Genomic DNA, 8,821 nt, shown 5'->3' with positions numbered 1-8,821 from the left:
TACACACATCCCACATACACACACACCACACACACAAGCACATACACCACACACACACACACACACACACACTTTCCTCCTAGTTTCCCAACTCTTATGCGATTCCATTCCATCTCCTGACTGACACAGAAGATGGACCCTGTCCAGTCACTGATGAAATCAGGGTTAAAGGCAAGTGCTATAGATGTTCCACTGAGCATTCCTCTCCGGATACAACCTCCTTCGCCCAGGGAAGCTTCTGAAGCAATCCCAGAGCTCCTTTACAGTTTGCCTCAGCAAATTCCCACACTTGTACGATATTTGGTCCGTAAGTACTAATGTGAAAGCCAACAGAAACCCCCCAAGTATCAGTCTGTTCAGAGATTATCTGGGTTAAGAGTAAGTGACCTCAGGTATCCAAACCATCAGATTCCGCTAAGAATTCTTCTCTAGTGCCTCATACCCTTGGGATAATGTATTCGTTCGCTGAACAACTCTCTCGACTGCCTGTGTTAGGTGACTGAGGGAGACACACATAACTGACCCCAATGGCCTCAGCCCCCGAGGACCCACCTTCCAGTTTGTGGGTGCGACAGTGGATGTGGCCTGTGCCACCTCAGCATGCACTGCTACACAAGAAAGCCTTCTTACTGTGAGCATCACAGCTCTCCGCTGGAGGGATATTTCTTTTCTGGTCAAGTGTGTTTGGCCTGAATGTCAGACAAGCTGGAAGTGCCCAAGTTTTATTTTCCCTGGAAAGCAGCCCTCAAATAAAAAAATGGAAGAGGCATTGGTGAATAAATACTCCAACCTCTTTGACCTAGGGTGGTTTGTTTGACATTGTCTCCCCCATGGGACTGAGTTGCCCATAGGAGTATCTGAATTGCTAATGAATTCTTTATTGATTTGCTTCTCTCCTACTGGTGATTTCTGGGATCTCCTCTCAACTCAACTGCTTATATTTGAATCCTTGTCTCAGAATCAGCTTCTGGAAGCAGCCCTACCAACTCAAGGGCTGAGGCATATACACAGATAGTTATAATTCTAGGAGAAATGGTGAAAAAGGACAGTAGAGTGCCTCATCTAAAATCCTTTGAGAGTTCCCAGGAAGAGCAAATTACTTTGAGTTGGGGAACTTATAAGGACTTCACGGAAGAGAGTCCCTAAGTGGGGAGTAGGATTTGAGCATACAGTGATTAAGTGAAGGAAACCCAAGTGGGGCTGGGTAAGCTGGACCATGAAGACAGGAAGTGAGCATGTATGTTTGGTAACAGTTCAGTCTAATTGGAGCATTACATCAAGGAAAACAGCAGCAGACTGGCTTAGAAAGGATAGATTTAAGGGCTAAGTCAAGGTCAGAAGTTTTTATATAGTGATCTAGATGAGCTCTGTCCAACAGAAATGTCTGCAAGAATGGAAATGTTCCAAGTAGGAGCTGTGCAGTACGGCAGCCACTAGGTATATGTGGGTATGGAGCATGAAATATGGCTGGTGCAACTGAGGAAATACATTTTAAATTTAGCTTACATTAATTTAAATAGTCACTTTTGGCTGATGGCTACCATATCTAGTAGTGCATTTCTAGGTGATAGAAAATGGCATGAGTAGAAGTGTGCTTTGTTTGAAATAATCTGAAAGCTGACTATAAAGTAGATTATAAGAGAGGTACTATAAAGATAGACCAATTATGAGACAAAATCAAGATGTGGGCCAGTGGGTTTTTTTTTTAATAAAATAGAAAATATTTCATTCAAATACTAAAAACAAAAAACATGTAAAACATAAAAATAGAACTGACTTTCTTAAAATTGAGGAGGCAGGAATGGACCTCATGAGGAGACACCGCTTTCTTATTTCTCACCCACACAAGTCCCTGAGGGTCTCCCTGAGATTTCCAAGAGCTGCTCAGAACTCAGCTGCTCAGAACTCATTGACCACTAAGCTAGGTCACTGGTAGTGGGGGGTTCTGCCAGGGTACTAGAGATGAAGGAGAATAAATGTGGGAGATACCATAGAGGTGGAATCAGTAGATCTTGGCATCTAATTGGGTATGAGAAGTAAGCTTTGATTATTTTCACATTTATTTTCTCATTCATCTAAATCCAATTCCTGGTGTTATTTGGAATTCTTCCCTATTACACAGTCATCACAAATACAACAGGTACACAAAAATAAATTTATTGAACTGAGTAGAATTCACATGCACAATGCCAGGTAGATGTTGAGTAGTGGAGAGAATCTGGATTCATATCCAGGTCCATTGACTCTAAGACTTTCCGTACAGCTTGCTGTCCATCCCCCACCCCTGAATAATGCAGTCAGAGAAGCCAAGGTAGGTGGCTTTGCTGGTGGAGGTGCTTAACCGATGGTTGTAAATGCAGCAGCAAGTTTGAGGAGAAAATGATAAATGGATATTGAAGCTGAGAGGTAATTTCAATTACAGTGAAAAAAGAAGATGAGCTCAGAAGTCAGAGGATTTCAGGTATTAGGATAATAGGTAATGAAGGTAAGACAGTAAAAGCAAGGAAGACAAACCTACTCTGTAGCTTCTTGGTCAATGGAAGGGAAGAGATGAGATATACTGGGAATCCTTACTGAGGTGCCTACTGGATCTATTTCCTACTTTTGTGAAAAAAAATTTTTTTTTGATGTAGTGTTCCATGATTCATTGCATATAACACCCAGTGCTCCATTCAATACGTGCCCTCTTTAATACCCATCACCAGGCTAACCCCCACCCCCCTCCCCTCTAGAACCCTCAGTTTGTTTCTCAGAGTCCATCGTCTCCCATGGTTCGTCTCCTCCTCCGTTTTAAAGTACCTAGAACACCCAATGTCCTTTCCAAGGAAGTCCTCGGCCACTGTTCACCTTACTTAGAGCCACGTGGTCTCATTGTCAGGTTGATAGGACCAGAGATAGACAGCTGACTGGAGTCAGCCATGATGTCTAGGTTAACCAATGGCCAGTGGGGTGACCCCATAGCAGAGCCCCAACAGAGGCAGTGTGTTCTGACTGCTGGCTGGCTGGCCATTCCACTCACCCTCTGTGTCAAGGAGGTATTCCAGTCCATCGTCTGAAAGGAAGGGATGATTTCATAGCTTCTTAGAAACTCCAACGATTCTCAGGCTACCTTAGTGAGGACTTTTTGTTGTTTTGCATTTGTATTTCCATTCCTTGCTTTGTTCCTAATTGGGAAAAACGATTGGTTGTAGACATTCCAAAGTGACTTCAGCATGGTTTTTAAATATGAGAAACCACGTTGGACCAAGAGGCCTAAATTTAACCAAGGAGACCGGATTCTTTCCTTGGTGTTTACAACTCTGATTTGTTGACTGTCTTCCAAAACCTCCTCCTTTGACGAGAGAATCTGGGACAGCTGGGGGATTCATGGTGGGGGAGTTGAAGTGATTTGTAATTAAATTTTATTTTAGTTTTAGTTTCTGTTGTTTTTCTCTGAGCATGTGTACCTTTTAAGTTTTTTTTTTTTTCTTTTAACACTAGGGCCTCAGAATGCCAAACTAATTTTCTTTCTCCATCCCCTGTTGGTTTCAGATGACAAGCTTTTAAAAGCACAGCCTTGTTAGTTTTAGAGCCTTAAGACTCATTGTCTTTAGCCTTCCTGTCCCCTGCTACCCTCTTGTTGTTGTCATCTACCAGGGTGTTCCAAATCTCTGATTTCCCGCTTTGAGTGGCGTCTCCCATTTAGTTTATTGAGAGATAAGGCAAAGCTTTTGACTCTGAACAAGTCCTGGCTCACTGAGCTTAGTCTGTTGAGCGGTATCTCCGCATAATCCCGACGTCAAAAAAGAAAGGGTGAAAGGCCTAGAGGGTGTTTCTCAGAAAAACCATTGTTTCATCCACACTTCCATAGAGGAAATGCAAGCTTCTGGACTGGTCTCCACTGACTGGCATGATTGACACAGTGCCAGGCGTTGTGTTGTGAACCTGGTGGCTTGTGGCCTAGACTGCCAATCACGAAGACCGACATAGGCAGCTGAGACTACAAACCGGGTCTACACAGACTATCTGTAATTATTCTGCTGGGCTTGCTGCAGATCAGTACTCTGGTGGCCGTGGAGATTCTGCCTTACCTTTGCTTCCAGCAAATGGAGAAGGGGCAAAACCTGACCTCATTCATAAGGACCACTAAGTAACACAAAAGGTAGTGAGTGCTTACTTAAAAACAGGATCTAAAACAAAACATTCTAATCAAGGCTTTTATGTTGGCACCATAAAATAGTTTAACTGCCAAAAAAGATGCATTTTGGAACAGAATACTAGTTTTAATTGGTGCTTTTTTTTTTTAAAGAAAACTCTAGAGCCCATTTTAATTTAAGTTCTGGCCCTTGACAAGTATTCTTAGTTATGTGGTTACCAGCCAATGATATGTGATTTAATTGATAGTAAGCCTTTCAAATTAGCCTTTTCACAATGGTAAACAAATGCATCTTGTAGCAATTAAAAATGGGAACTCTTCATACTGAATTTCTTTTATATTAATTGTATCCAGATGCAAAAACAATTCCCTCCACTTAATTCCTTATTAATCTACTGCTTTCCCCCAAATAGAGTGAAGTTATAAATTAAAGGAAGAAACTGCCTTCCCTGGATTTTATTAATCACAGGCCTTTCGGAGAAGGCAAGCAGAGTTCTTGTTGCTTCTATTTGCAATCACTTAAACCCCTTTGGAAAAGTTTCTCCAATGTGTGGCTCAACTTTTTGGAACTCTGGAGAACATTCGGGAAAAGAGAGCACAAGTGATAAATAGTTTGGAAATGAAGATCAAAAAGACAGCATTAGGAGAACTGGTAATGTTTAGTCTAGAGAAGAGAAGAATAAGTAGAGGCATACTTTTCCCAACTGTCATAAACAGGACGAGTGCAATTCTTCTTTTTAACCAAAGAGTAAGGAAGAACAAGTGAGTATAGGCAGAAGCAAGAATTTGACTTTAACTAACATAATTTCTTTTAGGTTTTGTTTTTTTTTTCTTTCTTCATAATAATGGAACACTTAGGAACTTGGGAAATTATCCTAAAATAGTTTCAGAATGCTATTCATAGGGCAACCTGGGGATTAAGAACATAGCAATACCCATCAAGGGGACTGAAGAATTAATGTTATTTACATAACACAGAGTCAGAAATACTTTCCACTGATAATGGAAATAATAATGTTGTTTACTTCTAATGGGGATCTAACATGAATGGATTTAATCCTTACAACAGTCTTATGAAGTTGGTGCTATTCTTTCTCTATTCTTGCAATGAGGAAACAGAGGCAAAAAATAAAAACTATTTGCCCAAAGTCACACCTTGAGGTTATAAATAAAAGAGCCAGGATTTAAACCTGTATCCATTTGCATCCTTGGGGGAGTAAACACCAAGGTGAGATTAGATGTGCATGAGGTTTATTTGGAGAAACACCTATGAAGGATGAAGGGGGAAGAAGCAGGAGGACTGAGCAGGGAAAGGCTCCAGACCAAGACGCAAGTGTAATATCAATGAAAGAAGGGAAGGAAGGAAGCACTGGGTAGGAAAAACCTCCAACCGCAAAGTCTCAAACAGGCCCATGGATGAGGGGTCTTGGGTCAAAGTTGGAAGAATCCCTCACTGAGCATGAATGGCCTAGTGCAGTAGTCCCAGCAGACACTGGGGGTTCTACCGTCTGTAGGAGGCTCTTCAAAGAGAGATTTGAGTGGGACACTGGAGAACCCAAGCTGTCTGCACCAGAGTCCATGCTCTTCAGCATTCTGTTACACCGCCCTTCTCATACTTTCAGGGTATGTAGTGAAAGATGTAACCCTGTCTCAATGAAAGGCCTGAGTAGGAAAAGAGGATGCTTCATTTCAACGATCTAGGGGCTCCACTCACATGGAGCCCAGTGTCAGCAGTGCCCAAGGCCATGTAAAGCCATGACTCTGGTGGAAAAGGGCTGTGTTATAATCTTCTGATCCAAACATTCTTATAAGTTTTGCTCTGGGACAGACACCTTCATCTCTTACAATCTCATAAAACTTCTCAGCCAGTGTGTACATATTTACTCAACACTTACTAACGACAAGGCACTGTGTTAAGTGCAATGGGGAATACTAAGATCTAAAAGCCTTAACTCTCCCATCCAATGGTTTACCCAATAAGGAAGACGTCACTAATATAAATAACTGCATGCACATGAGGACAAGTAAAAAATGCCATATAAGGCACAGACATGGTGCTACGGAAGTTTAGGGAAAAGAGGGACTACTTCCTTTTGGAAAGATTGGGAAAGATTTCATGAGGGAAAATGCACTGGTTTTGATTCCTCAAATGCAAATATGGTGGCTGAGAGGACCTAAATATTCATGCCACTGGCAGAAAGTAACAAAAGCCTGTCACAGAAGTAGGAATCATTAAATGACAATATCATGATTTTCCTAAGATATAAGAAAATACTAAAGTCCAGACCCCATGGGAGCTAGAAATATATTCATCTTTTTTATTAGAAGAAGAAATATTTACTTTCTATCTGGATTAGTTTTCTAGAGTTGTTGTAACAAAGTACACAGACTGGCTGACTTAAAACGATAGAAATTTATTGTCACACTGTTCTGGAGGCTAGAAGTCCAAGATCAAGGTGTTGTCAGTGTAACGCTTCCCCCAAAACCTCTGAGGAAAGATCCTTTCTTGCCTCTTCCAGCTTCTCGGTGTCCCAGGCACTCCTTGGCTTGTAGATGGATCACTCCAAGCTCTGCCTCCACCATGACATTCCCCCATTATGTCTGTTCTTCACATGACCATGTTTCTTCTGTGTCTCTGTCTTTTCATAATGACACCAGTCCGGTCATACTGGGCCCACCCTATTCAGTATGGCCTCATTTTAACTAATTATAACTGCAACACCCCTATTTCCAAATAGGGTCACATTCTGAGGTTCTAGGGGAAATACTTCAACATATCTCTTTGGAGGGGACTCTATTCAACCCATAACATTATCCTCTTAATTAAATTGTGATACTATTCTTTGCTATCTTCTGAAATTTAATTTTACATGAGTAAAAATTTGTTCCTGATTTCCTAAGAACTGTGTAAAAAAAAAAAAGTCCTAATTATTTATCTCATTAAATTACTATATATTTTATACATCAAAATATAATATTGAGATCTCTGAATAAAGTCCTAAAAATATTCTGAAACATTTGATGAAAGTATTAATTTTCACGACTGCTTCTTGGTTGTCCTGAATCAGTATAGTTTAATGTTCGAGCAATCTGTTAAAGTTTACCATAATTTCAGGACAGATTTTTCACATAGAAAATTCAAAGGTAAGAGGTGAAGTGCTAACTCCAGATTCAGGCTCCTTTGATGAGAAGAATTTGTCCCTTTGTCCCTGAGAAACAGGAACAATGAAACATCTTTCACTACACTAGGCAGAGAGGAATAAAGCTATCTAGATGCAGTTGGAACAAGCCCATTAACTAGTTCAAATATGGATTGCCCATGTTCACAGATTGTATTTTTCCAAGATAGTCACCAAAAAATATATCTCATCCCACATGCTCTACTTATAATGTGACATTGACACTGCTCCATTGAGAGGTGAAGAATATGGACAGGGTTTCGTGACTGGCTGCTAATGAACAGAATGCCCCGGAAGCAAAGTTGAGTGACTTCCTAGACAAGATCATAAAAATATATGGCTTCTGCCTTGGCTTTCTCTGTCCTTCCCCTCTTGCTTTCCCTTCCTATCTTTCCCTTTGTTTCTTTTTCTGTCTCTGTTTGTCTGTCTCTCTTTTTCTCTTTCTCTCTCTTCCTCTCCTCCCCACCCCCTTTCTCCCAGGACACTCACCTTTGGAAACCTGCCGCCATGTTGGAAACCATGTTTTGGAACTCAGGCCAGAAGGAGAGGCCACATGTGGGTGTTTGAGCCAACAACTCCAGCTACACTGATAGCCATCAGCCAGCATTAACCTCCAGAAAAGCTGCATGAACAAGCGTTCAGATTATTCCAGCTGAAGCCCAGACATTATGGAGCAGAGGCAAGCTGTCCTCACTGTTCTCTGGACACACTCTTGTCCAACAGAATTCATGAGCATAACAAATGATGGCTTGGTGCCACTCCGTTTGGGGTAACGTACTGCACAGCCATCGTTACTGGAATGCCGTATATCCAGCAAACTAACAAGTTATAAAGTGAGATTCTTAAGTGACATATTTGTTCATGTTGCTGGAACTTTATTCTGGCCTCTGAGAGAGGTAATATTTTAGAAGCAAAGAGGAAGAAATACTAAGGCTGAAAGGCCCTCAGAATCTAAGGAATTTTAGGCTACCAATAGGGAAAGCTTTTAATACAGATGCCTCTCACTTCAGGGACCTGTGGCCCGGCCACTGCTTGTTACTCTGTGGTTGATCAGGCAAACACTGAGTGTCCTTGAAGCTAAGATGACAAAGAATATTAGTTTTATCTCAGGTAAACTACTGCTGAATATTGACTGATAATTTTTATAAAGAGCAGCTTGCTAAAGGGGACTCTAATTTTGGGATTTCAAATTTGTTGGGACAACTAATATATTCTATATAATTGATGAGAAAAGGCTTCCTCCCACCCACTTTCTTTCTTCCTTCCTTCCTTCCTTCTTTCCTTCCTTCCTTCCCTCCTTCCTTCCTTCCTTCCCTCTCTTCTTTCTTTCCTCCTTCATCCTTTCTTTCTTCCTTTATTTGTTTTTCAGTTGTCTGTGTATGAACAGCAAAAAACAAAAAAAGCTAAGGGAGAAAAAATAAGCTCTTTTATTAAAAAAAAAAAAAGCTTTTTTAAACATTTTATTTATTTATTTGATAGAGAGATAGAGAGAACCAGAGAGCACAAG

This window comes from Phoca vitulina, unplaced genomic scaffold (genome assembly GCF_004348235.1).
Source record: "Phoca vitulina isolate PV1807 unplaced genomic scaffold, GSC_HSeal_1.0 scaffold31, whole genome shotgun sequence".
In the NCBI taxonomy this organism is placed as follows: Eukaryota; Metazoa; Chordata; class Mammalia; order Carnivora; family Phocidae; genus Phoca; species Phoca vitulina.
The sequence above is the reverse complement of the archived record's forward strand: the minus strand, read 5'-3'. Positions refer to the sequence as shown.